Raw genomic sequence first — 27553 nt, 5'->3', positions numbered from 1 at the left:
CGGAATCTACACCAGGAAACAAGTGGGTTGCAGTCACGGCGGACTACGCGACCCGCTACGCCGTAACCCGCGCTCTTCCGACCAGTTGCGCAACTGATGTTGCGAACTTCCTCTTACATGATATCATTTTGATTCATGGTGCTCCACGGCAATTGCAAACAGACCGTGGCCGTACGTTTTTGGCCAATGTCATCGACGATATCATGCGTGCCTGCTGATATTTACCACCTCCTACCACCCCCAAAGGAATGGCCTCACTGACCGTTTGAACTGCACCCTTACAGACATGCTATCCAAATACGTTTGATACGGCCACCGTGACTGGAACCTGGCTCTACCTTACATTACCTTTGCGTACAACTCTTCCCGTGTCGAAACTGCTGGATTTTCCCCGTTTACCTCTTGTATGTCCACGAGCCGACGCTACCACTGGACACTGTACCTCCGTCCGCCATAGCTTCAGCTAGCTATTATACCCATGATGCAATCGCCCATGCTGTCCATGCTCGCCAACTTGCGCGCGCTCCTCTACAAGCGTCTCAAGACAAACAAAAGCAAGGCTACGACCTCCCTCAGCGTATGTCCATTTTGTGCCCGGCACCTTGGTGTTGCTTTGGTCACCATCGCATAAAGTTGGCCTTTGTGGAAAAGTGCTTTCCGGTTACACAGACCCATATAGCGTGCTTCGCAATGTGACCGATGTCACCTATGAAATCGTTAGAACCACGCCCACTACATCCTCCGCAGTGACAACCAGTGACATTGTGCCCCATCGCCCGACTCAAGCCCTACAACTCTCCACGCGCCTTGCATATTTAACAGCACCATGACGGCGCTTTTGTCACCGGAATGGGGGGGAGGGTAGTATTACCTTATCATCGAGCGATGCTCAAGCGACGAGCTGCCACGAGAACGACGAAGTTGGTCAGTGCCCTGGGCGCGAGCGAATGTCGGCCTGACTGCCTGGCTCCAGTGTAAATAGCCTGTGAATAGCCTCTTTCGTCTGTGTCTTTCCATGCGTAACAATATCAACATGTAACCAGAAATTCAAGGACCATCGTTAAGCGTCCACCGGCTATCTAGACATCGCCCGTTCAGCCCAAAGCAAACACTTGGAGCGCACTAGGCAATTGTGCTGACTGCTTAAATTAAATTATGGGGCTTTAGGTGCCAAAACCACTTCCTGATTATGAGGCACGCCGTAGTGGCGGACTCCGGAAATTTGGACCACCTGGGGTTCTTTAACATGTATCTAAACCTGAGTACACGGGTGTTCTCGCATTCCGCCCCCATAGGAATGCGACCGCCGTGGCCGGGATTCGATCCCGCGACCTCGTGCTTAGCAGCCCAACACCATTGACTGCTTGCTGCGACGGCGGAGAGAGACGGACATGTAAAACAGAGAATCAGAATGGCGGCAGCAACAAAGGTCTTTATTTACGCTTTCAAAGCACTCCATGCCCTGTGCAACATATATGACAAGTTCGTAACATTCGTCACGTTATCAAGCCAAACTTTCTGCAATACCATTGTGTAAGACAGTCGTGGACTCTGACAAAAGTGTGGAAAGTCACGACCGTATAAAAGTAGCTGTGCCAAGTTTTGTTTTTATAATGATACTCAAAGATATGAGAGGTATTCGAAACGTTACTCATAATGTTCCAGCTATTCCGCACGAAGACGAAGAATTTCTTAATTCTCGAGAACAGAAATGATTCACGTTGGGCGTGATGCGTGGAGCACTTGATACATAGTACTGTGAGAAGGGAGAGGAGAATAAAAGAAGACGATGGACAATGACGTCGTTGCTGACTGACGACAAAAAAAAACGAGAAAAAGAACAACAAGATTATTGGCGAAACTTTCACGAACTGTGCCTTATACGCAGGCATGTCGGTTACATCCACGGTCGAAATAAAAGTGCATACAAATAAAAGGCGAGAGGCCGCACCTCTAGGTACAGCACGAAGCGCTCCAGCTATTGTCAGCTGCACTCTGTACTGGAAACACGCTCACATATGGCCTTCGTAGTAGCGTGCGCCATTTACCTAAGGCGAGTCCACGTTTCAGCAGTGAACAGAAGCGCTGGCTGCATAAGCTTGTACATCGCTTGCTGTAAGTAACTTAGTCGGTGCGCACCCTCGAGAAAACGGCAGTGTATCGTCAGACTACATACTTCAAGTGCATGTAGGTTTACCGTGCAGCAGTGGACTGATGTGCATGCATCTTGACCTGCAGTTGATTATAGGTCCATTTGATTCACGTGCACTTTCTGAGCAAGATATAGCACTAGTCACGGCTAGAGCCCGATGGTACGGGTTCAGCCTTATCCATACAACCTAATCAGTTCAGCATGCCTGCACCTGCACGCTACCGCACGTGAATCACTCGGTTCACTCTTCGTGGAGGACAGCTGTTCGCTGCGCTCGCCAGAGAGGGCAGCGTTCGTGCAGCCTGTACCATGCCGGTTCCGCATGAGTTCGGCCGGTTAACAAAGTAGAAGATTGCGCGTACCACTCGTGGAATAGCGAGAGGCCGAGCGGCAGTGGATGCAACGCCTTGAACGTCATACACTTTCAGGATTGTAAAGGCTTTCCCTGGAATAGGGGTTGTCTGGGAGGGCGTTATTGGAAGATGATCATGGAATGACATTACACCAGTAGTGTGCGTCGTACGGAGGTGAACGGGCGCGTCAGGGTCCCACCACGTCGGCTACAGTCAGGTACTGGCGAATGTGCAGCCAGCACTCGTGGTTCAGTTTGTCGAACTGCGTGACGCCGTCCTCTCGGGCGTGGCACACGACTCGTCTCTGGACGGCGCCGATCAACCGCATGAATTCGTGCACGTCGGTGAGGCACGGACGCCGCAGGGCTGCTCGGATCAAAGCCACGGCTGCGGCCTCGTCGCTCAGTGCCGCCTTGCGTCGAACGTTGTCCACGAGCTTCGGGTGCTCCGAAACCAGCTCCACGGCGCATGCGCAGTAGGGATCCTGGTCTCCCAACACGAACCTGGTCGCTCGCTCAACGAGGCTGCAGTTGCGACGAACGATGTCCTGGACTGCGAACGTGTTGGCGTAAGGTTTCACGCAGACGGGAACTTTTAGGCGAAGCAGGGTGAAGTTTCGGTGAAATCGTGGCAAGAGATGGCGCAGGAAGACTGCTCTGTTATCGTCTGCTGCGAGATTAAGGGTGAGCTCGTGAAGGCGTCGGTTGCCGATGACGGCGTCAGCGAGCGCTAGACAGTCCTGGACGCGTAAATTTACCGACCACTCCAAGCTTATCTTGGTAAGGCTTAGATTCGAGCAGAGTGCCGTGCACATGTCGGAGATAGGCTGAGCTAGTGGCTCATCGTCCCAGTCGTCGTCGATGTCAACATCGATGTCCACCCGGATTTCCTTCAGCGCGGACGCAATTTTTATGTAAGTGGCCAGTGTTGCGTAAAGAATTTCGTCCAAGAAATTTACAGACACGCGAAGTGATGAGATGCCGTTGTAAGCCACAAGGTGATGGAAGAAACGCTGCACAGCGGCTGCGTCTTCGGAGTGCGGCACATATACGGTGATGGCTGTCACCTCAGGAAAGTCGGAAAGCGTCGCCGTATCCAAGTGCTCAACGTAATAGTCCGCGATGCCAACCTTGTGGACAAGTCCGCTCTTCCTTATCGCGCTGCAGACTTCTTCCAGCCTGTCAACATCTGGAAGATTACGCAGCGTCACGCTTTGAAGGCACTGCTTGTTCGCGAGGGCTTCAAGTAAGAGACAGCAGTTTTCGGTTGTGGACCACGAGACGTCTAGGTCCAACTTCTGCAGCGAGTCGTTTTCCTTCAGCCACGAGATCCAGGATCGATCGTCGGCGGCCTCTACGCCTTCGTCCCGCTGCAGCTCGTCCGTTATGTTTGCCATCGCGTCAAGCCGCAGCCTCAAACAGCGCAGCAAGCGGTTGCGCGAGACGACCGTGACGAACCGCTTGCAGTAACGGCTCGTCCCCAGCCACTGGGCGTCGAGCTCTTGCAGCGTCGACATTGCAGCGATGGCTTCGGCCAGCGCCTGCAACCAGATGAATTCGTTATTGAAGTGCGGCCCTCTCAGAGTGAGCTTCCTGAGCGTTGCGTTTTGTTTCAGCAGATAATCTTCGAACGACAGCGATGACCCGTACAACGGACCGGAAGCGAAGACGCAGTCTCCGACGGCGACGTCCGTGATGGCGTGGTTCATGATGAGAGCTTCGACGAGCTTCCTCGACGAGAGCTGGCTCATTTGCAGCTCCGCTACGTTAAGGGACGTGAGTCGGGCACCCCGTTGTTCCAGCAAGCGGACGGGGATCTTCCTGCTGTCCAAGGATTGCATGTGGCCTTGCGGGAACCGGATCGCTCCCCTGCATTCCAGAGAGTAGGCCTTGGCGGCGAACTCGTGGAATAATTCTGGCTGATCGGTCGCGACACCGAAGACAGTGAGTCTTTCCAAACTCGACGAAAATTCCGTGGCATCGGCAAGCATGCCGGCGTTCGCCACGGCGTAGTTCAACTCCTCAGAGACGATGCATCGGTGCACTCTGAGCAGGCAGCGCAAGAAGGCGAAGGGTGCTTCCTGGTCGCTTTGGCATTTTGTGCAATACGGGAATATCTTGCAAACGCTCGACACTGTCGCGACGCTGACGTCCCCGAGCTGGCCCCGTGGATCTTCTCTTAGCTGAAGGCCCAGGTTCCACAGTACCTTGTTGAAGGCTCTCAGGTGCTGCTGTAGGTGACAGAAGCGAGTCAGGCCCCGCGTGCAGGAAAATATAACTGTTCCGGCATCAACGTTCTCGCACTTCAGTGAAAGCAAGGAAAACGGGAGAACTGCCGAAGTCCTCGCCATATGGAAATCCAACGTGCGTTTCTGCTGAGCGTACTTCTTTAGTAAAAGTGGTGCAGTTGCTTGAAATTCTGGCTTCTTATATTGAACAGTGCATAGTGAACAGAGCATGAGGCAAGAATGCGGGCGAATCTTTGTAATGCGGCCAAATTGAGGAGGTGGATCACGAGGCCAGCTGCTAGGATGATAACAGACGTGGCATTCTTTTCGAGAGCTCTTCGTAATCTGCTATATGTGTGTTGCCGGTTTGCCGTATCTACGCTAGCACGCGTGCTCTGTGTATACGACGTATTTTAAGCGTTTTTAGAACTACCCGACGCAGAAACATGATTGACAGCACTGCGCATACGTGCCTTTATCGCACCAAGTTGTCTACCATTGCCTCGGCGCAGGGCAAAGATTGCATAAAAACCCAATATCACCTGTAGTGGGCGATTCGAAATGGTGTTGATCAGAAGGCAGCTATACATATATTTAGCGAAACAACTTTCGGCAGTATAGGAATGTTCTGCAGATATCGTGTGTGGTCTGAGCATAGATGTAATCAAGATGGAACAGTTTAGTTTGACGCGAAGCATATAAATAAAAGATTATTCAGAAATAGTTGCTGTTCATACTGACGGAGTATTTGTTAGTTGTTTCACTTTAGTACTAAAATTCGGAATAACCCGTATCGAGGGTATAACTCAGTGAATAAGGGCTGTTTTCCAGCATTTGAGTCCCTTAAGTGAATTGTGCTAGAGAAAAAAAAATGATAGCGCTTGGAATTACCGGAGGTGAGCCCACGATGCACTAACTGTAGAAGACCACGGGAGACTCTTTGAAGGACCGTAGCATTGCAACTATTCCTTTCTTTTTCCTTTTCTTTCTTCCTTTCCTTCTTTCTTCCTTTCTTTCTTTCTTTCTTTCTTTGATAGTGAAGTTGAATACCTCGACCGTCCAAGGAAATTTTCGTATCGTTGTGGTAAGCAAAAAAGTTTCCATACGTGGGCCGATCCCGAGAATAGTGGAACGCCGGCTTGACCCGCGGCGGAGGCGACGCAGGCGTTAAGCACTCCCCATACGTGGGCCGATCGCGAAGTTAGTGCAATGCCTGGCCGACGCGCGGAGGAGGTGACACAGGCGTTAAGCACTCCCCATACTTGGGCCGATCCCGAAGAAGTTGCAATAACAGCGCGACCCGCGGCTGAGGTGAAGCAGGTGTTAATCACTCCCCATACGTAGGCCGATCCCGAAGATCATGCAATGCCGGCTCGACCAGGGGCGCAGATGACACAGGCGTTAAGCACTCCCAATGCGTGGGCCGATCCCGAAGCTAGTGCAATACCGACCTAACCCGCGGCGGAGATGAATCAGGCGTAAATTACTCCCCATACGTGATCCGATCCAGAAGATACTGCAATACTGGTCCGACCCACGGCGGAGGAGAAGCAGGCGTTAAACATTGCCCATACGTGGGCTGATCCCGAAGCTAGTGCAATACCGGCTCGTAGTAGTATTAGTAAGTGATTTTAGAATGAGAAAAGAAGAGATAAGTGCACAGTACCGTGACTGTCTCTCACTTAGGAGGTTACCTCAAATGTACTGCGCGGGGGAAGGTAAAGGGAATAAAAGAGTGAAAAAAACTCTGAAAACTCTGAAAAAAAGGACCAGCCCTGCCCCTACCGGTAAATGGGAATAAACAAAGCCCGCTCTGCGTGCACCGGACCTTCGTCACGATAAAGTAACCCACAGATAACGGTGCCGGATTGCATAGGCCTCCCGCTCACTCAACCCGGGATTTTCTACTTGCTGTCGGATTGCCTGAGCACGGGCGGCTTTAACGGCTAGATCGGCGTGCCCAGGGCGAGCCCTTTCAGCGAGTTCTCGCTGCCGCTCGTCGAAGGCAGCCAGTTCCTCGGGGTGCGCACACCAAGTTGTCGTCGCGTCCGTTTTCCGAGAATGAACTTGACGGAAAGCAAGCCAGAGCAGCAGGCGCGATACCCTTCCCTGCCTTCTTGGCCCTTTCTCTCCCCGCAGGAAGCGAAATGGCTCTCCTTGGTTGCGCTCGTGGCGTGATCGCGCGCCTATGCCGCTTTAATCTTTGGCAATTATTCACGCACGGGCGCCAGCACAGCTGCGAATACTTCAAACCGCCCTTTCCCGCCGCTGCTCTGCTGTGGAAGCAAGTGGCTTTTTTTCTTGCGCGAATACAACGCCTCGGAAACTTGTGAGCTAACGTAAGCTTCGCTTGAGAAACCCGATTGTAATTGCTAAACGGATTCATGTGTCGATGTCACCGGTCAGGCCCTCGGTGCGTAGTAATATTCGACGTCACCCCCCGTCACAGACGCAAATGTTTCAATCGGACCTGCGTGACCCGACTGGCCGTATGGTTCAGTGGATGGTGTCACCCGTTAATGTGACGCGAGTTCTTGTATTCCCGAACACACTCTTCTTTCCCCCCCCCCATCATCTTTCTATCCAATTTCCTCCTTTTTCACAGCGTTGACCAATGTTGAGGGGTCAATAACGCGCTGCAGACAGTTATGGTGAAGTCAGCAAACTTTCCTCTTCGGCTTTCGAACTCTCTATTTCCTATATTCCGATGTTTACACTTGCTACGCTCTTCTGTATGAGGGGTGTCACTGAGATAGATACTAACAAACGTAAAAAAATCATAAAAATCCATTAAAGGCTTTTGTTGCGGTAGCATTGGTCAACATCAAAGCACATCAGCTGATGCGAGCGTACCGTTATAGTAGAGGAATGCAGTGACTTGTTGAGGCTAAAGATGGTTTTATTGAACCTGGTTGTAACTCAGGGGAAAAAAGCAGCCTAAAGATTGTCACGACTGTAAATCGGAGCTCGTCCGAAACATCGTTGCTGCGTCAATAGTGACGTCATTAGCGCTATGCCGTACAATATTTTGCGCACCTGCACGCACGCCTGGCGTTTTGTATGAGAAGCTCTCGAAGATTTCGTGGATGGTTAACTGCCTGGTAATTTTCAATATTTTAACACATGGCAGGGTCCACAATAAATAAGAGTCATTTGTCAAGTAATGGCCAATCCTAGTTTCAAATGATGCTGGCAAACATTTTAGCCGCGGCATGGCATGTGCACAAACGCTGGTACAAATCAGCACGGGATGATGCGATCCACTGCTCGTACGAAGGAAATGTGCCCGATTCATATGTGCAGTCCAAGCTGCGCATATTTCGGTGCGATTGCATTGAAGCAATGTCGGGATGTTACATTTAAAAAACCGTCTCAACGTTTTATCAACAGACGCCGACGGCAAACAGCCTATCAGCAGTACAATGAAACAAGCAGTCAGAAGCGCATACGAAAGATTGATGTTAAGAAGGAACAACCTTTATTAAAACTTCTCTAGGTATGCTCTCACACCATGTGTCATTAGTTGCAGCTGGGCATATCGCCCTGTCCGGAAGCCTCTGAGGCGGCAGACGAAAATGAGTGATAAGATATTAAAAGACCCTCTGTGTATCAGCTTGCACACAGGACGTACACAGTCAACTTATACCAAAGGTCACAATAATGTTCGCGTTAAAAGAAACGTTAAAGGACGGCCCCGGGTGTCAAGCCAGGACCTGCGACTAGGCGTGCTAAGAAAAGGAATAAAATGAGGAATAAAATGACTATCATAAGAACGGATACGCAAAAATGAAACGGAATGGCTCAAACAAACAATTGTCGCGTGCAGTCGACGTCGCGAAATCACACTTTGCCAAAAACTCATCTCCGGTAACATTTGTCGCCTACGATTATAGTCAACACGGGAGCGAGTGCTGATTGATGCCGGTTGCTACATGAGAGTCACTCTGACTAGGGCGCGGCACACTGTATCAGGAAGCGCAACCGCTCGAGACACAATCGAAGCATATGGCAGGAAGCGCTTCCTTGTTTGACTTTAGACGGTACAGAATGTTCTTTTGTGAACGCGCAAATTGGGCTCATTGGGGAGCCGAATCCAAAATCCCCCGTTTGGCGAAGGTACGACACACAGAATGACTTGAATCCCCTTCAGGTTTCCAATACGTCGGCTACCTGCAGGTATTGGCGAATGTAAATCCAGCAGTCGTAGTTCAATTGGTCCAACTGCATGCCGCCGTCGTGCCGGACATTGCACTCGACCCGCGTCTTGACGACGCCGGTCAGGCGCATGTACTCGTGAAGGTCGGCAAGGACGACACTCCGCTCGACGGCACTGACCATGGCCGCAGCTTCGGCCTCTCCTCCTAGCGACGGCCTGGCTCGAACACTGTCGACGAGTACCAGGTGCTCGGAGAGGATCTCGAATGCCCGCGCGCAGTAGGGGTTGCGGTCGCCCAACACGAATCTGGTCGCTCGTTCGACGAGACTGCAGTTACGTCGCACGATGTCTTGGGCAGCGAACATCTCGGCGTTGGCCGGTGAGCAAGCATTGAGTTCCAGGCGAAGCAGGTTGTACTTCTGGGACATTCTTGGCAATAGAAACTCCAGGAAGGTCGCGCAAGATTCTTCGTTGAAACCTCTCAGAAAGAGCTCGTAAAGACGGGGATTTGTAGCGGCACGGGCGAGCACCGGGTAGATGTCGCGCAACTGCACCGCCGACTCTAGCGTGATCTTGGTGATGCCGAGGTTCGAAGACAAGGCTTCGCACAAGGCAGACATACAGCGATCGAAGGGAGTCTCGTCGGCAAAGCGGGCATGAAACAAGATGGCGTGAGTGTAGTCGAGCCGGACACTGAGCGCAATGGCTTTCAGCGCAGAAGCGCTTCTTATATAAGCGGACAATGACGCATAAATGTCGGCGTCGAAGAAGTGGAGAATTACGGTAAGCGATGTTACGTGCCTGCGAGAAGCCATAATATTTAAGGCGAATAAAAAGTCAGCCGGGTCGAGAAAGTATCTGTAACTGAGAATGACGGCTGTCACTTGGCGACAGTACCAAAGCGCTAGCAGATCTCGAGGTCCTACGCGATGGGCCCCGATGCCGACCCTGGCGGCGAGTCGGCACTCCCGTATAATGCCATAGGCCTGGCGCAGGCCACCGTCGTGGGGAAGACTGTGCAAGGTCAATTTCCGGATAGAGCGGTTGCCCGCGAGTGCTCGCAGTAAGACTAAGCAGTCTGCGGTTGTGGACCACGAAATGTCGAGGACCAACTTCTCCAGGGTCCTGTTTTTCCTCAACGCCGAGGCCCAAGCATGAACTTTGACCACGTGCGCGGGTATAGTTGGGTACGGAACGATGCGTCCATCGCCGAAACCCGTGAATCGCAGGCTTACCGAGCGCATGCTGCGGCTCCCGGCGATCACTCTCATGAAGTACACGTAGTCTCGGCTGCCGCCGTGAAACTGCACCGCCAACTCTTGCAGCGTCGTCATTGCGCAGATGGCGTGCACGAGAACCTCGCAACCGAGTGCGGAATCGAAGTAGACCGCTCTCAGAGTGAGTTTACGAAGCGTCGCGTCTTCCTTCGTCAGATACTGCGCAAACCGCTCTGACGGTCGGTTCCCAGGGCCGCACGCAAAGACAGAGGCTCCGACGACGAGTTCAGTGATCGTGCAGTTCTCGATGAGCGCGTCGATGAGCTTCTCGGCCGAGGCTCGGTTCATTCTCGTTGCGGCCACGTCCAACGACGTGAGCATGGCATCGTCTCGCGTGAGCAGGCGATTCGGGATCGTCATTCTTGCATAAGAATGTCCGCAGGCCGGGCGCAAGATTAATTCGTCAGTGTAATGCAAGTGAGACAACGGGTCTTCCGGGTGGTCGCTCGCGATTCCGATGACTCTGATCCTTCTCAGACTCGACGAAGACGCCAGGACTGCGTCCAGCGGACCTGTGTTTGCCACTGAGTAGTTCAGCTCCGCTGCGACAATGCACCTGTGCTCTGCGATCAAGCGGCAAAGGAGGGCGATGGCCGCCTGCTCGGTGTGGCTCAGAAATCGGCGGCGAATGCTCGGCACAGTCGCGACGCTCACTTCTCCGAGCGCGTCGCTCGTGTCTTCGCGTAGCTGAAGGCCCACGTGCCACAAGACTTTGTTGCAGGCTGTCAGGTGTCGCAGCAGTTGACAGACGCGATTCTGGCCTCGCGTGCAGTTCAGACGAAGCAGCTCGGCAGATACCAACTCGCCCTCCATGCGAAATCGGCGTTCCAGGCACAGATGTGCAAGTGATCGCCTCGGTGCCGACGTGGCCACCGTCTCTCGTCGGGACAGGTGTCTGTGACGCTCACTCAAGCACCAGCTACTTTTTATACACCCGTTGTGCGTAGCCTAATCTTCAGCCAATGATAAGACGCATAGGTAACAACACCGTTTAATGCACCGACAATGTCAGAGGGGAGCTAGGAGAGTTCGAGAGGTAAGTAACAAAGTTGATAACGCATCGTTTTCGTGCTTGGTTTTGCACGATGCCAAAATTTTTACCGAGGCGTTGAGATATCGGCTCGAAAATATGCGTTCTGCGCATGAGAACAGGGGCAATTGCGAGGACGAAAAAAAATGGCTGTGGCTTAGCTAAAGTTGAGCCCAGGATGCGAAGCATACTAGCCTTTATACAGCTGTTTATTTATAGAGCATTTATACAGCTGTTATGACGCCAGTGCCCTAGCGGGAGGAACGGGAGTTAGGCCGCAGCACCGGCTGTGCGACCGCAGGCGAGCGCAAGAGTTGAGCCCGGAAGGAAGGAAGGAAATCAACTTAATTTAGGTCCTGCAGGCCACGAGAGCTTTGGGCTCTCATGGAGTCCGGCTTGCAGCTGTTGTGATGTCAGTGCCCTAGCGGGAGGAGCGGGAGTTAGGCCGCAGTACCATCTGTGCGACCGCAGGCGAGCGCACGAGCTGAGACCCGGATATGTAGCTACGCGGCCGCAAGCGAGCGCACGAGTTGAGCCTCCGCTTTTGCAGCTGTTATTACGTCATATGGTAGCTTCGCGGCCGCGCGCGGCGCAGCAAGGAAGAGCGTGGTTGTGCGGCTAGTATGCTTGGCATAAAAAGAGAAGAGAAAGAATAAACAGAAATGGAAAGTTGTAGCGTCTTCTGAAAGGCGAGGCATCGATAACGCACAGCTCACTTTAAAATATGACCTAAGCAACGTGTGTACACGTGGGGCAGTTGTCGTCATTAGCGCTTAGGTGTCTGCTGGGTGCTCTGGGTTGTCAGGGATTCAAGAAAAAGACGATTACGTGACATGTTAAGCGAACGTAAGAGTACGACGACCCCCCCTCAACATCATTTTGAACAACGCTTCTCGTGTGGGAGCCGAAACGTCTTACTTTTATAAACCACTAGGTACCAAGATATTTCTTACATGTAAAATGTTGTGTCCCTCGTAGCTAAGTACTATGAGAATGCTAAGTGTTTAGCAAAGCATCACACACAATTTCGTGTGTTGAATTTCGAAATTCCAGTGTCGTGGTGCCACTGGAAGTTCTCTCCACAAATATTGCACCGACGAAACTGTATCGACAAGAATGCCTCTTCAGCAGTGTAGCCGCTGACTTCTGACACACATCCCTAAGCTTTTCCTCAAGAGTGCATTGATTTACCTCTCTAAATTGATAAACTTTATTTTTTTTCGTTTTGCAATTTGATCCTTTACTACCGGTCGAAGGTAGAATATGGTGAGTCTTCATGCGCACAGTGGTGCTTAGTAGGCGCTAAACTTCGTCCTGCGCGCATATCTCCACTGTTACCGAACAATATACGAGTCACGTTCCTTTTCTTACACTCGTCCGGTGGCCACAGCTCGTAAATAAACGAAAGTCATTGTCGCGTCTAGGTGCTGCAGGCTGGTAGTAACGTGACAGCCAATGAAACACCCAAATAATGACGCGCGTGTCATTCTACCTACTGACCTCGTGACCCTACTAAACTTGATTTTGAAACAAGGTAACCGCAAGCCTTTTTGCGCCGTTCAAATGCACGTTCAGCGGAAGGGTATAAATGGTCGGTGCAAATTGAAGCGGCCACTGCAACTACGTACACCCACGACAGACGGTCGACGCGACGCGGACGTCCGTACCACATCCACGATTCGTGCATTTCTCCAGAGACGCTGATCTTCTTGCAAAGGTGAAGTCGCTGGTTCGGGGATGATTCCCTCTACGTGCACACGGGGCCACAGTCGCGTCTGTCATCTGTTTCGACACCTGACAGCTTGCAACAAAGTGTTGTGGCACGCCGGCCTTCAGCTCAGGGAAGAGTCTCGCAACAAGCTCGGAGACCTAAGCGTCCGGACGGTGCCGGGCGTTTGCCTCGGATACCCACATTGCGAATTGTGCACCCACAACGGAGAAGCAGCCCTGTCCCTCTTACGCTGGCTCCTCAAACGGCACTGGTGTATTGTCTCAGTGGCGGCAAACTACGGTGCCGCGAACAAAAGCCCGCTGGTCGAAGCCCTGCAAGCCTCGTCGAGACTCGAGAGGCTCACCCTATTCGGCAATGCAAGCGACCAAGTGGAAGTCTTCGAGCAGTCGCCCGGATGTTCAGTCGGCCATGCTTGTTCCGCCGAGCGAATGAAAATTCCCGCCCGCCTGTTGGAAAAAATTGGAGGACGCTTAAGCTTCGCCTTCAAGAGTGGGACGCGACAGCGTTCCCGTCGACCCGCCAAGGGGTATAAGACAATGCGCTACGGCACAGCAATCACTTACGATGCGCCCCGCATCGGACTTAGCGCCCACCTATCACGCGGTGAGCGTCGAGCAACGCAGCGTTCGCCGCGGCAACGAAACGTGCGCCTGAGCGAAAGAAACGAACCAAAGAACTCGGTGTCTCGGAGGGGAAACGATCTACGCCAGCCAAACGTCGTGATCGGCACGGGCAGAGAGATAGATAGTAATCTAAACCGGGAGCACGGCGAAGCGTCGTCAGGGGAGAGGGAGTCCCGCGACGCGCCTGGCAGCGGTCCCAATGCGCGCGCGGCGCGCCTCCTGTCGGGGCAGCGCCGTACATTGAGAGGAGGGGGTCTTCTGTGTTTGCCGCAAGATGGCTCTGCGTGTGCGGAAAGCGCAGAAGAAATGCAGCGGAAACGCACTTCGCAACTCGTGTAATTGTGACTTCTGTACGTTACATGTTCATAATTACCGATATACACCGCAGTATAACTTTCCACGGCTCGTTTCGAAGGCAACACCGCATTCACTAGAGGCGCGTTTGCACCGCTTGGAAGCATCGAACTCGTGGCTGATTGGTAGCGTCTCCGTCTCACACTCCGGAGACCTGGGTTCGATTCCCACCGGGCCAATCTTGGAAGTTGCTTTTTATTTATGAAGCGCCTGCCGTGATTTATCGCTCATGGTCAACGCCGCCGACGCCGACGCCGACGACACCGGCTTTTCTGCGACACGAGCTCCTTAACGCTATCGCGTTAAAAGGTGGCACCGAACTGGTCTCGCTGGACGTATCGGAGCTGAAATTAAGCGCTGACATGGGGAAGAAGCTCATCGATGCTCTTCTAAAAAATGACACCATCACTGAACTGACTGTCGGAGGCTGCTTCTTTGCTTCAGGCCCCCTCGAAGCCGCATCGGTGTGGTTCGCGGAATATCTGGTCAAGAAAAACGGGACGCTCCGGAAACTCAAACTGGTAGAACGCCAGCTCGTGTTCGCAACCGCGGCGTTGCAGACGCTGGCGCAAGGCATACGCACAATGACGACTTTGGAAAGTTTATCCGTGGAAGGCCAGGCCGCGAGCAAGGACTGCGCGCTGTTCTTGGAAACCGTAGCCCATAGCCCGTCTCTGCAAAGTGTGTGCTTGCTGCTCGAGCGAAGTGACGAGGACTTCCTTGATCCACAGGCGGATGAAAACGTCGACGCACTCGGCGTTCCTACTTGGGTGTTAGCGTTGCAGGAAAACAGCAAGCTGAAGCATTTAAAGCTTAGCTTAACGTGGTCCACCAGGGAAGACTGCTACCTCTTGCTCGAAGCACTTGAAAAGCAGTGCCGCCTTAAAATGTTGACATTGCAAACCGTTCCGCGCGATTGTGGTATCGAAGAAATTTGTCGCATAATACGGGATGGTGGCGTTGGCGAAAGGGTGCGCATCGGTAGCTATGCTTTTCTCCCCGAGGACGTTGAGATGGTTTCTGCGTGTGAGGCAGTGACAGCCGTCACTTTCCGTTCCTTTATCTTCCTAGCAGACGTGGCTGCTTTGAGAAACATGTTTAACGTCATCGCTACTTGCAACCACGTAACGTTGCTTCGCGTGTACCTTCATTTCTTCGATAACGACACGTTCGCATTGCTAGCTGCATACATTACGGGATCAACCTACATCAAGGCAATTCAGCTAATTGTCGAAATATTCGACTTTGGCGAAGACTGGGACGAAATTGAACAGGAGCACGACGAGTCCCTACGTCAGTCGCTATCTAACTTGTGTGAAGCGCTGTCTTTGAATCTGAGCATCAGCAATATCTATCTGGACTCCACGATCGAATTGCGCCGCGAAGATTGTCAGATGCTCGCCGACGCCGCTTTGAACAACCGGCAGCTTTACGAGCTCATTCTCCCAGCCGTCAGAGGCAGCTCTGTGCCTGTATTCCTGCGGCATCTGCTGTCGCGGTTAGCCGAGAACTACAACCTACTTCTCCTGGAGATTCCCTTCTGCCTGCAGCACAACGACGAGATGTGCGCTGCCCAGGATGTCGTGCGGCGTAACTGCGGCCTCGCACAGCGGGCGGCCCGGTTCGTGATGGGAGACCACGGCCCAGAATGCGCGCGCCCCTTCGAGCTCCTCTCGGAGGACCCGGTACTCGTCGAGAGTGTCCTGCGCAAGCTAGAGCAGGACCGGGACCCGGCGCAGGTGACCCGGAGTGAGAAGGCCGAAGCCGTGTCCAAGATCGAGAAAGCCCGCCAGCTTCTGCGCAATGCGGACTTACACACTTACATGAAGATGACGGGCGTCGTCCAGGAACGGGTCGAGTGCGAGGTCCAGGAAGACGGTAGCAAGCAGTTGGACAAGCTGAACGAATACTGCCTTCTGCACATTCGTCGGTACCTGAAGATAGCGGACGTCGTGGAAGCTTGAAGCTATCTGGACAAGGTCGCGTCCTCCGTGTGTCGCGCCTCTCCAACAGCATTCTGGATACTCGCTACAAAAGAGATGCTCCATTAAATATGTCGTGGGCATTTGCAAAGAGTGGCAAGTCTTCACGGTAATTGCGGCTACCCAGCGTAATTACAGTGCGACGAAGGATTCTAGCGAAGCGCAAACATGCCCTGGTGCCCGTCTGCGGATCGAGCTGAGACTCTTGGTGTTCGTGCCCTACAGTTTCCTTGATGGCAGCACACGTGAAGCCACTGCTGGATCGTTTAGTGGTAGCTTTACCTGTGGTTCATGTCCGAACTCGTTGTTGGAATATATTGACGCGAGCACTGCATGTACTTCTTTTGAGTTTTAGCAGTGACCACCTTTGAACGGCTAAATATTTTAAACGTTATCGCGTGGTGCAAAACACGTCTGCATGTTTCGGGACTTTATCGACTGGCGTAGCCGATTGTGTCTGTTGCTTTTGTCGTCGCCTAACCCTTTTTTCTGTGTTTATGCACGACGCGAATGTGTTGCACTTGCCGAAAGATGTGCGAGAGCCAGCATTACGCTATGACTGTCGACTGGTCATGTATGAAAGCCGATGCGCTGGACATGCTGATGAAATCTTTAACGACGGCTGACTGTGCTCGCCACTATCGTTGCAGTTTCAGTGCAACTTGCTTTTCTGGGAGCGAATTTGCACAATAAAGAGTTTTATGATTAAATATTTGCGGTACTGTGTTATTTGCCATCGCAACAAGCTGTCAATATCAAAATCGCACAAGTGTTCTATTTAGATGGCCGGTGAATGTATACGAATGCCGTTTTTAGAGCGCCGCTCTTAGACGACCGTTCCTGCACTTTGTGTTGGCGTCCTCGGCGTGATGGAGCGAACGAGCACAGCGAAGAAGGAGGGAACGCAGAGCGTACCGGGGGATGAAAGGCGGCAATGGCGAAGAGAGCGCAAGAAGGAAAGCGTAGTGCCGTGCAAGACGGGCTCTGCGGCGACGACCACTATGAGATGGCGCCAGGGTAACGCGCCGTCGTCTGTTCAGCGACAGAATATGGCGACTTCCTCAGCGGGTCGGCCCGGCATTGCACTACCTTCGGGAACGGCCCACGTATCGGGAGCGCTTAACGCCTGCTTCCCCTCCACCACGGATCGGTTACGTATTGCAATATCTTCGGGATTGACCTCGTAGAAAAAAGTGTGTACGCGCAGACTTGATCCGCCAGATCTTAGCCATAGATCGACACCTTATCTGTAAATATTGCCGCGAACCCCTGTCGGTTGAAAAGAGGTAAGAACAAACGAGATGAAACACCATGCTTGCGAAACCGTAACTCTGCAAGATGCTCGAATGTTCGTTTCATAAACTGTAAGTGTTAGAGCATGTGCAGCAGACACGCGTGATATAGAAGTTTACAAATTACGTGAAACCTCTTGCAATTCTTCTTACGGTTTTGCATAAATGCTACTCCCGCATTAGTGCTATACTTTTTGTCAGCTTTTGAATGCGAAAGAAACTGCGCAAGGACTTGGACATGTGAAGGGATCTTTTAGTACGCGATTGGAATCTATTAGCCTGTTTTTTTTTTTCATGTTCTTACTTTCTCGCGGACAACTTGCGCGCACTTCTGCAAGGCATGTTGAGATCGATCGGATAGTTATCATTGGTCGTGTACGTTTTTCAAATGCGGCTTTATGTTCTGCATAGCTTCCTGCTACAAGTATCATCCGCACTTAGCTTATCACGCAGCAATATCGTTGGTCGATAAATATCTATTGCGGGTTAAATGTCATTGCCCGTACAAACACAGAGCTTCAGGGATTGGCGCGGGCCTTCATTAGCCTGCACACGCAGCAGATGACCGTGCCGCGTAGTCGTTTCTCGATCGCATGCGCCCCAGGGCACAATAACACGGAGGATATATAGCTTGCTGTAATTACGTTTCGACGTGAAACGTCTTTAGCGAGCGTCAAGCCTGCTGAAACCCATGCGTGGAAAACACGGTAACAGTGGCATATTCGCGTCTAGCTTCGCAACCATACTATACCCATGTCCCTCTTTCTGTAGAGGAGTGAAGCCATTACTCGGCCCTGCCCAAGTGTCGCATGCGATAATGGTGGCGCTGTCGGCCCATGCATGACGCAATCGGAGGTAAATTTAGCCTCGCGCGCGGTGTTCAGAGAGGCGCATATCTGAGCAGGATACATTTTTCCATCCGAGCAGGAACGGTGGTGTCTGAGAGAGCTGAGCATGCCGCAGTAGGTATAACGCATTCAGCTCAAGCCGGCGTTCGTCGGGAGTTCCGCAAGGGTTACAAATGTGCAATTTGTTGTAGAAAAATTTCACGCGTGCTCGGCTACGTCCTCCCCCTCCATGCGTTCGACACATGCGGTTCAAGAATGGCGTGGACGTATTCGGGCAACAAGGCAGGGAGATATCCGAAACCTTCGACTACCGCGATTCGTGTTCGTATTCATGGCGAGTGCAAGCGCCGGTGATTGAAGCAAACGAGAGGGCACCACAACCCTCTGTAATGTGCGGCGCGGGCTCGGGCCGCTGCAGAAACCACGGGGGTCCCGGACTAGGGACTCCCCCCCCCCCCCCAGACTTTGTAAGGGCTGGGCCCTTAGGGCTCAGCTCACCCCTCTCCTGTAAATAGAAGACATAAAGTTTATCACCACCACCACTAGGCTCGAGCAGGGCAGGGAAGCCTCGGGCACCACCAGAAGGGAGCGAGGAGCCACGTTTTCTGCCTTCGTGCTCCTACACTCTCGCACGATTGCAAAAATTAGACCGCGAACACCCTCTCCATCTAGCTGTAACATAAGTTAGGCATGACTGACCTTTGAAATGGTTGAACAAGATGTAACTGATGGAACTTGTGTATTTGGTTACGCAAATTCTGTAGCCAAGTGACCATACACCATTCGCAGCCCGCACAGGATGTTTAACGTATCCCACAGCCCAGCGTAGCAAGTGGCCCAAGAGCTGAAGATAAAGAAAAAAAAAACAAATGAAAACCCCGAGTCAGTGAAAAGGAGGTCGCAGGCCTCGCTGGCCGCAAAGCCATAGTTTCTCTATGGCAAAGCTGTGGTGTTCTTTTTGTCCTTTATACTCCTTGCGTGTCATTCGGCCACGTTAAGTTTCTACCATGCAATAAAGCATGTTTCAAGTTCAGTCGGCCTCTTCGTTCACTGAAGCCCTAGAACACGACAATTTTATCTTATGTTTGTGTGGTGTAGTAGGGAAGGCCGTTTTTTATTTGTGCTGCTGATGAAAAAAATAAAATACGTTTTGAAAAATGAGTCAAACGCTATTTTTTTTCATGACAAACGTTATCACGAACTGTAACCCGGCCGCGCCGAGAACGCTGCCAGCCTTTGAAAACAAGCTAACGTACTTAGGACAAAATTCTGAGGAGTGATCTCGAGACCTTTAGGTTCTTGAAAAAGAGTATCTAACCGGTCTGCTATTTCGCAGACCAGGTCTCATCCTTGGACTTTAAACGAGCAATCCGACCACACAAGAAGAAAACCCGGCCAATTGTCTTCATAAATTCCGCGATGAACTTACTACAAATCATTCAGTAGGCTCTGATCAACGGTCTTCGGCGCCAGTAGGGCGTTAATTACCACTAATGGACAAGAGGCAATGTAATGACAAGGGTCAAAATAAACGTTCTAAATCACGGGATAAAATGGCCACACGCGACGTCGGCGTTGCGAAGCGATGTCACGTGATCCCACTTCCGACCCAAAAGTGACCTCCGCGCTGCTGCTGCTACCAGTTTCGGCCATCGCGCTCGGTACTTTTGGGTAATCCGCGGCAAGTGCAAGTCGGGTTGGGTCATAACTCGTCAAATATACTCACACTCGCCTAAGGCTTAATATGAATAAATATTGTGCGATTCTGTCAGAGAATTCAGAGTTCTGCCGGAAAGACGAAGCACCGATTGCGATAGGAAAATTAGTAGATAGTGGTACGAAGTGTAGGTAATAGTTTTATCAGCCGTGTGAACTTGTTAACATTCTCATACCAACTAAATTAACAGTGATAGAATATGTAAGCGTGACTCAACGAGGATGTAGAACGAAAGGGACATACGGAGACAGCGTTGTCTGCTGTTTTCTACGTCCTTGTTCAGTCGCGCTGACACATTCTATCACGGATTCAAAATAACTAGCCAGTCAGCGTGTTCTAACTGAATTGACCAGCACGGCGCCACGCGCGCACATGTAAACATGAACACACATCGCTCGATGACAGCGGAAACTGTCCGTGAAAACGCTGGAGCTTGGAATCGGGGCAGTAGTCGCGAGGCAATTGACCTCCGTGCATCTGTCGCTCCGATGCGTACGAAACGTCTTAAACACAGCGCATACGAAGCTACCGGGACGACGCGCACTCTGAAAACATCGTGGATCCGTTTGAAGACGAGTCCCGCACGGGCGCGCTCTTTAGCCACGTTTCTGACTGCTTTCAAGACATACGAGCACCGGCAACGCGTCCCTATGGCGTCCGCCAAAGGCGTCCACTACGGCGCCTGCGATTCCCGTGGCAACGCCGTGGTGAACGCCGCGGTTGTCTCCACTCTGTACTGAGCGGCTGGCGAGGAGAACGTCGAGGCATGGTAACAGCCGCCGTAGAAGAACGCCCTTCCACCCCGCCTCGCATGCCACAGGAGAAGGCACGCATCCGGGCCTCGTTCCTCGCTCTCCGCATGCGAGATTGAACTACACCACCTAGATAACACATGGCCTGTTTACTCCGATCCATGACGTCACGCTTCCTGGCCCCAAATTTCCATTGACAAGGCTGGCGTATTGAAAGCGCTGACATCAAAATCACTGTTGCCTAGTCGGAAGCGTCTCCATTAGACTCTATGGCAGTCGGGCTAGGTAGCATGACGTCATGGATCCGAGTGAAAAGGCCATGTGCTATCTAGGTGGTGTTGGATTGAACCGCTTTCGCCCGCTCACCCTCACATGCTTTCACTCATACGGAACCGCACGGCGACGGCGACGGGAGATATACGCCTGGAGTGTCATTGTAATTGCTATCGCAATAACAAAAATGTGGAACGCTTCACAGTTTTGCTTGTCATCTTTGCGCAGGGATCATGCAAATCTTCTTTGTATCGTTCCAATTTTTAGTATATGCACTTTGGAAGCGCACTTGCTAATCTTTCGTTCAACTATATATATCGCTATGATTTCGGTGGTACCAAAGCGGCAGCGAGAGTTCTTTAATATCGTAATATTTGAGGCCCTGATGGGAAATAAATCATAGAAAGTGCCATGTTTTACAGGTATTGGGATTCTTAGCAACCAACTGCTATACTGACGACAGTTCATTTCAATGAATAGGATTCGCATACCATATTATTTACCTGTACAACGAGGGAACTACGCCGGCTTCCGATTTCGGTGGCTCTGTTTGTTCCGCCCTCTCGTGGGCATCACTCGAGTTAACACACATGCCGCGTAAGTTCAAAGCGCGGTGCCAGAATTCCACGCAGAAACTACTCAGGGAGTTGTCTAAACTGTGCGTAAGCATTATGCCACTTGCTCACATCCACGCACCCCGGTGTGTCCATTCTGAATATTATGAATCTTCATCCAACCAGTATAAACCTTTTACAAACCTTAGTGGACCACATCCTACACTTATCAACTTTGTCTTCACCGCCACACTAACTTCCATGGTAAGATTCGGGTACGTCCCCGCGCCCCGCAACGTGTATCCAGTACGTCGGTAGAATTCACCGTTACGGTGCATTCTGCGAACACTACAAGTACCGACTCCACATACGCTACGCTACGTTCTTGCCTATTGCATCCCAGAGCAGTGTGAAGGCGCCCTTCGCCACGGCGCCTTTGAGGTCCGCCTGGCAATGATCCCATGGGCACCAACTTTCGCCGAAGACTACATATAAGGGGCCCGGACTGCCTCCCCTACTCCCTTTCTCTGTTAATAAACACGTTTGCATCGTCATCACGAGTGTTAACTCCAAAAGAAAGCCCGATGGTCATTGCGAACCCGATTGAAGTCTGGACGTCATCTCCCAGTCACAGGCGTACATTCTTCCATTCGACCTGGGGGACCCAGCTGGCCGTGTGGTTCACTGGATGGTGTTACCCTTAATGTGACGCGAGTTGCTATATTAACGAGCACACTCTTCTTTTAGCATCATCTTTTTTATCCTATTTCCTACTTTTCGACAGTGCCGACCAAGGTTCAGGAGTGAGCTTGTGGTGTAGACAGTAACGATGCAGTCAGCAAGCTTTCCTCTTTTACGGTCGAACACTCTCTTCTATTTACCGATATTTATGCTGGCTAAGCTGTTCTGTATGAGGGGCGTCACTCAGATGGCGAATAGCAAATGGCCGCATTCTGAAAAACTGAGTAAAGGCTTTTGTTGCGGTAGCATTGGTCAGCATCAAGGCACGTCAGCTGATACGAGCGTACAGCAGATATAGGAGCCGAATTCACAGAACTGTTGAGCCTGTAGATGGTTTTAATGAACATAGTTATAAACAAGGTATAAAAGAAACCGTGTGAAATTTGTGGCACGCAAATATTGACACTTGTCCGAAGTATCGCTGTCGCATCGTCAATAGTTTCGTCATTAAAACTAGTTTCCGTTATGTCGTCCAATATTTTGCCTACCGACATGCACGCCACTTTGCAACGGCAATCGACATTCCCCCAGCCTTTGATCTCAAGTTTCGTCTGCTGCTGAAGATTTAGTTTTTGTTTATCCACATGAGCATGCTAATTCCTCGCGTATCCGGCAGTCTCAACAAGAGTCAATTGTCCTCAAGTAATGTCCAATCCAAGTTTCCAATAATGCTGGCAATCCTGCATACCTACGTCGGTACAAACCTGCACAAGATGATGCGAACCACTATTTGTGCGAAGGAAACGTGCGTGTTTAATAAGTGCATATGCAAAGCTGCGTGTTTTTGATGCGATTGCCTCGCAGCAATGTCGGCATTTTACATTTAGGAGGCAGACTCAATGATTCTTCAACAGACGCCGATGGCAAGCAACCAATCAGCAGTCTACTGGAACACTCAAAAGTTCAGACTAGCGATTGTTAAAAAAAGAACAACCTTTATTACAACTTGTATAGGCTAGCTTTCACCATGCGTCATTATTTGCAGCTGGACATATCGCCTTGTCCGGAAGCCGCCGATGCAGCAGATGAAAGTTAGTGATAAGACATTAAAATCAGGTGTCTGTATCAACTCGCATCCGGTGCGTACATAGATAGTGAACTTATACGAGACGTCGCAAATAATGCTCCCTCTCTTTCTCCCTCCTCAGAAGGGCGGATTGAAAATAAGCTTCAAGAGCAAACGGTAAAGGACTACCCATGGTGTCGAGCCACAGCCTGCGACTCGAGTGCTAAGAAAGCTGTAAAATGAGAAGACTAAAATGTCTATGATGATACAGAATACCAAAAAATGAAATGGGATGGCTCGAACAAACAATGGCCGCGTGCATTCCACGTCCCGAAATCACACTTCGCCTCAAACTCATCTCTGGACACATTTGTTGCCTACGATATAAGTCAACGGGGGAGCGAGTGGCGATTGGTACCGTTTGCTACATACAAGTCACTCTGGCGAGGGCACGACACACTGAATCAGGAAGTGTAACCATTCGAGGCATAATTCAAGCACAATAGTATGTCGACCGCTCGTTATGGGGCTTTGTGAAGGTTCCATGAACACCAGCATTGGGGACATCGGGGAGCAGACTCCAAAACGATCGTTAGGCGAAGGTGCTACACAAAGAATGACTTGGCGAACTCCCTTCAGGGTTCCAATACGTCGGCTACCTTCAGGTACCGGCGAATGTGAATCCAGCAGTCGTAGTTCAACTGGTCCAGCTGCATGCCGCCGTCGTGCCGTGCATTGCACTCGACGCGTTTCTTGACCACGCCGGTCACGCGCATGTAGTCGTGGACGTCGCTATGGGCCAGCCACTGCCGGACGCCACTGACCATGGCCGCAGATTCGGCCTCCCCTCCTAGAGACGCCCTGGCTCGAACGTTGTCAACGAGTACCGGGTGCTCCGAGAGGATCACGAAGGCCCGCGCACAGTAGGGGTCGTGGTCTCCCAACACGAATCTGGTCGCTCGTTCCACGAGACTGCAGTTACGTCGCACGATGTCTTGGGCAACGAACATCTCGGCGTTGACAGGTGGGCAATCGTTTATTTCGAGGCGAAGCAGGTTGTACCTCTGGGCCAGACGGGGCATTAGACGTCCCAGGAAGGCCACGCAGAAGATTTCGCCGAAGTCCTTGAAAGAGAGCTCGTGAAGACGGGGATTCGTGGCGGCACGGGCGAGCACCGGGTAGACATCATCGTCCAACTCCACTGTTGACTCCAGCACGATCTTGGCGATGCCGAGGTTCGAAGAGAAGGCGTCGCACAAGTCATACATAGAATAACGTAGAAACATGTTGCCGCCGACACTGATCTCAATTGCTTTCAACGCGGGCGCGTTTCTTATGTAAGTCAAAAGTGACGAATAAATGCCGCGGTGGAAGAAGTTGAGAAACACGGTGAGCGATGTGATGTGGCTGCAAGTAGCCAGTACTTCGAAGGCGCTTAGAAGGTCGCTCGTGCCGCGAAGGTATCCGTAACTGAGAATGACGGCCGTCACTTCGCGACAGTCCGAAAGCTTCGGAAGATCTCGAGTTCCAACGCGATGGTCGCCGATGCAGACCCTGTGGGCGAGTTCGCATTCCCGTATCGTGCCGCAGACTTGCCGCAGGCCACCGTCATGGGGAAGACTGTGCAAGGTCAATTTCTGGATGGAGCGGTTGTGCTTCAGTGCTCGCAGTAAGATGCAACAGTCTTCGGTTGTGGACCACAAGATGTCCAGGACCAGCTCCTCCAGAGTTGTGTTTCTCTGCAACGCCGATGTCCAAGCGCGAGCATTGACCGCGCGCGCGCGTTCTAGTGGGTGGTGATTAATCAGTCCATCGCCGAAGCCCGTGAATCGCAGGGTCAACGTGCGGAGACTACGACTCTCGGCAATCACTCTCGTGAAGAGCCCACAGTCTCGGCTTCCGACATAAAACTCTGCCGCGAACTCGTGCAGCGTTGTCATTGCGGAGATGGCCTGCACGAGGATGGGCCATCCTGGTGCGGTATCGAAGTAGACCGCGCTCAGAGTGAGTTTACGAAGCGTCGCGTCTTCCATGGTCAGATACTGCACAAACCGCTCTGACGGTCGGTTCCGGGGGCCACACGAAAAGACGCAGGCTCCGACGGCGAGTTCCGTGATCGTGCTGTTATCGATGAGCGCATCGATGAGCTTCCCGGCCGTGGGACGGCTCATTCTCGTTGCCGCCACGTCCAACGACGTGAGTGCGGCACCGTCTCGCGTGAGCAGGCAATTGGGGATCGCCATTCTCTCACCGCAATGGCCGCCGACATGCTGGCACGCGAATTCGCCAGCGTAGTGCAAGGACCTGAATCTGTCGGTGCACGGGTTGCGGATTGCCGGCTCGTCTCTCACGATTCCGGAGACTCTGAGTCGTCTCAGACTCGACGAAGACGCCAGGATTGCGTCCAGCGGACCTGCGTTTGCCACTGAGTAGTGCAGCTCTGCAGACACAATGCACCGGTGCTCAGCGATCAGGCGGCACAGGAGGAAGATGGCCACCCGCTCAGTGTGGCTCGGTAATCGGCGGCGAATGGTTGGCACAATCACGACGCTCACTTCTCCGAGCTCGTCTCCCTTGTCTTCTGTGAGCTGAAGACCCGCGTGCCACAGGACTTCATTGTAGGCTGTCAGGTGTCGCAGCAGCTGACAGACGCGGTTCTGGCCTCGCGTGCAGTTCAGACGAACCAGCTCGCCAGAAGCGAACTCGCCCTCCATTGGGAAATCCACCTTTCAGGCAGAGCAGTCGAAGTGATCACCGCGGTGCCGACGGGGCCACTGCGGTCCCTGTCTCTCGTGGGAACAGGTGTCTGCGATGGTCACTCAAATGCCGGCTGCTTTTCACACGCACGTTGTGCGTAGCCCAATCTTCAACCAATCACAAGACGCATAGGTAGCAAGAGCGTTAAAACATCGACATTGTCAGGGAGGATGGGAGGGGTAGCTCGACAAGCAATCTTGACTGACAATGCAGACCGCCGAGCACACACTTAATCGCAATGACGGCAAACCCTCCCCACGTGTACGCATGTCGCTTACGTCACATCCTAAAGTAATCTCTAGCGTTAACAACGTCTCGCCTTTCGGAACAAACTACGAGATTCCTTTCTTTTCTATGGTTTCATGTTTCTTTTCGTTTTTGCGCGGCCGCCACAGTTCCTATGCGCAGAACGCGAATTTTCGAGTCGATACTTCAACGCCATGCCAAAAATTTTGCCATCGCGAAATTCAACCGCGAGAACGACATACGGTATCAACTTGTCTTGTTTTTCTAGTTTCACTCAGTACTTAAAATAAAATTTAAAAATTTAGCTTATAAGTGCTAGCTGATATTCGTCGTTATGCATTTATTGCACCCTTTACTGTGCCGACGCCACGGGATCCACACAAATGACTCGTAAGCAGTGTAACCATCCACTTCTGATAGGTATCGCTCGTCTTTTCTTCAAGAGCAGGTAGATTTATCTTCCTAAATTGATAAACTTTTCTTTACTTTAACATTTTGAACCGTCACTCTCTATCGAAAGAAGAATAATCTGCGCATGCATGTACATACACGATGGCGTTTTGCGTCCCCTGAATGGTCCTGAACGCATATGTGCACAATTACCGCACAATATGCGAGCCACGTTCCTTTTTTTTCTCTTTTTTGCGGTTGACACAACTCGTAACTCAACGGCAATTATTACCGCGTATCGATGATGCAAGCCGGCAGTCACCTGACAGCCAATAAAACACGCAAAGAGTGACACGTGGAATCACTCTAGCGCGTAACCCCGTATACCTACTAAATTTCACGACGTATCAACAGCTTAACCGCATGCCTTTCTTGTGCTTCAAATTCACGTTCAGCGCCGGTGCGTGAATGAGCGGCGGAAATATAAAGCGGTCATTGCAAATTCACCAACGATAGACGGTCAACACAACGCGCACGTCGGTACCAGCTCAAGAATTCCTGCCATCCACCAGAGATCCTAATCTTCTTGCAAAGGTGAAGTCGCTGCTTCTGGGATGATTCTCTCTTCGTGCACACGGGACCACAATCGCGTCCGTGATCGGTTGCGACACCTGACAGCCTGCGACAAAGTGTTGTGGCACGCGGTCCTTCAGCTCAGAGAAAATTCTAGCAACGACGTCGCTGACCTAAGCAAAGAGTGATATTGCCAGGCGTTTGCCTCCGATTCCCACATTGCAAATTGTGTACCCGCAACGAAAAAAGAACCATGTCCCTCTTACGCTAACTCCTCAAACGGCACCGATGTATTAGAGACGTTTAGCGTGTCCGGTATTCGGGCAAGCGCGGGCGGTTTTCCGGTTTAGCGGGGGCGTCAAGGTGAGCGGCAAGATCGGTGGCGCCAGCTGGTGGCGCAAAGCTCAATCACACAAACACAGAGCTAATTACTATGTTCTGCTTAGCTGCTGGCGTAAATTTTCGACAGTGGCGTAATCGTGTTCACCATTACGCCGCTGCCAAAAATTTGCATGAGT

General features: G+C 51.7%; 1 non-coding gene across 1 annotated transcript; it reads right to left on the bottom strand.

Annotated features, from left to right (window-relative positions):
* Nucleotides 1–20951: 20951 nt before the first annotated feature.
* LOC139049333 (U6 spliceosomal RNA) lies at nucleotides 20952–21055 on the bottom strand. Its single transcript, XR_011508194.1, has one exon. It is a non-coding gene; the product is annotated as a U6 spliceosomal RNA (small nuclear RNA).
* Between the last annotated feature and the right edge of the window lie 6498 nt (nucleotides 21056–27553).

This window comes from Dermacentor albipictus, chromosome 8, assembly GCF_038994185.2.
Source record: "Dermacentor albipictus isolate Rhodes 1998 colony chromosome 8, USDA_Dalb.pri_finalv2, whole genome shotgun sequence".
Taxonomy (NCBI): domain Eukaryota; kingdom Metazoa; phylum Arthropoda; class Arachnida; order Ixodida; family Ixodidae; genus Dermacentor; species Dermacentor albipictus.
The sequence above is the reverse complement of the archived record's forward strand: the minus strand, read 5'-3'. Positions and strand labels throughout refer to the sequence as shown.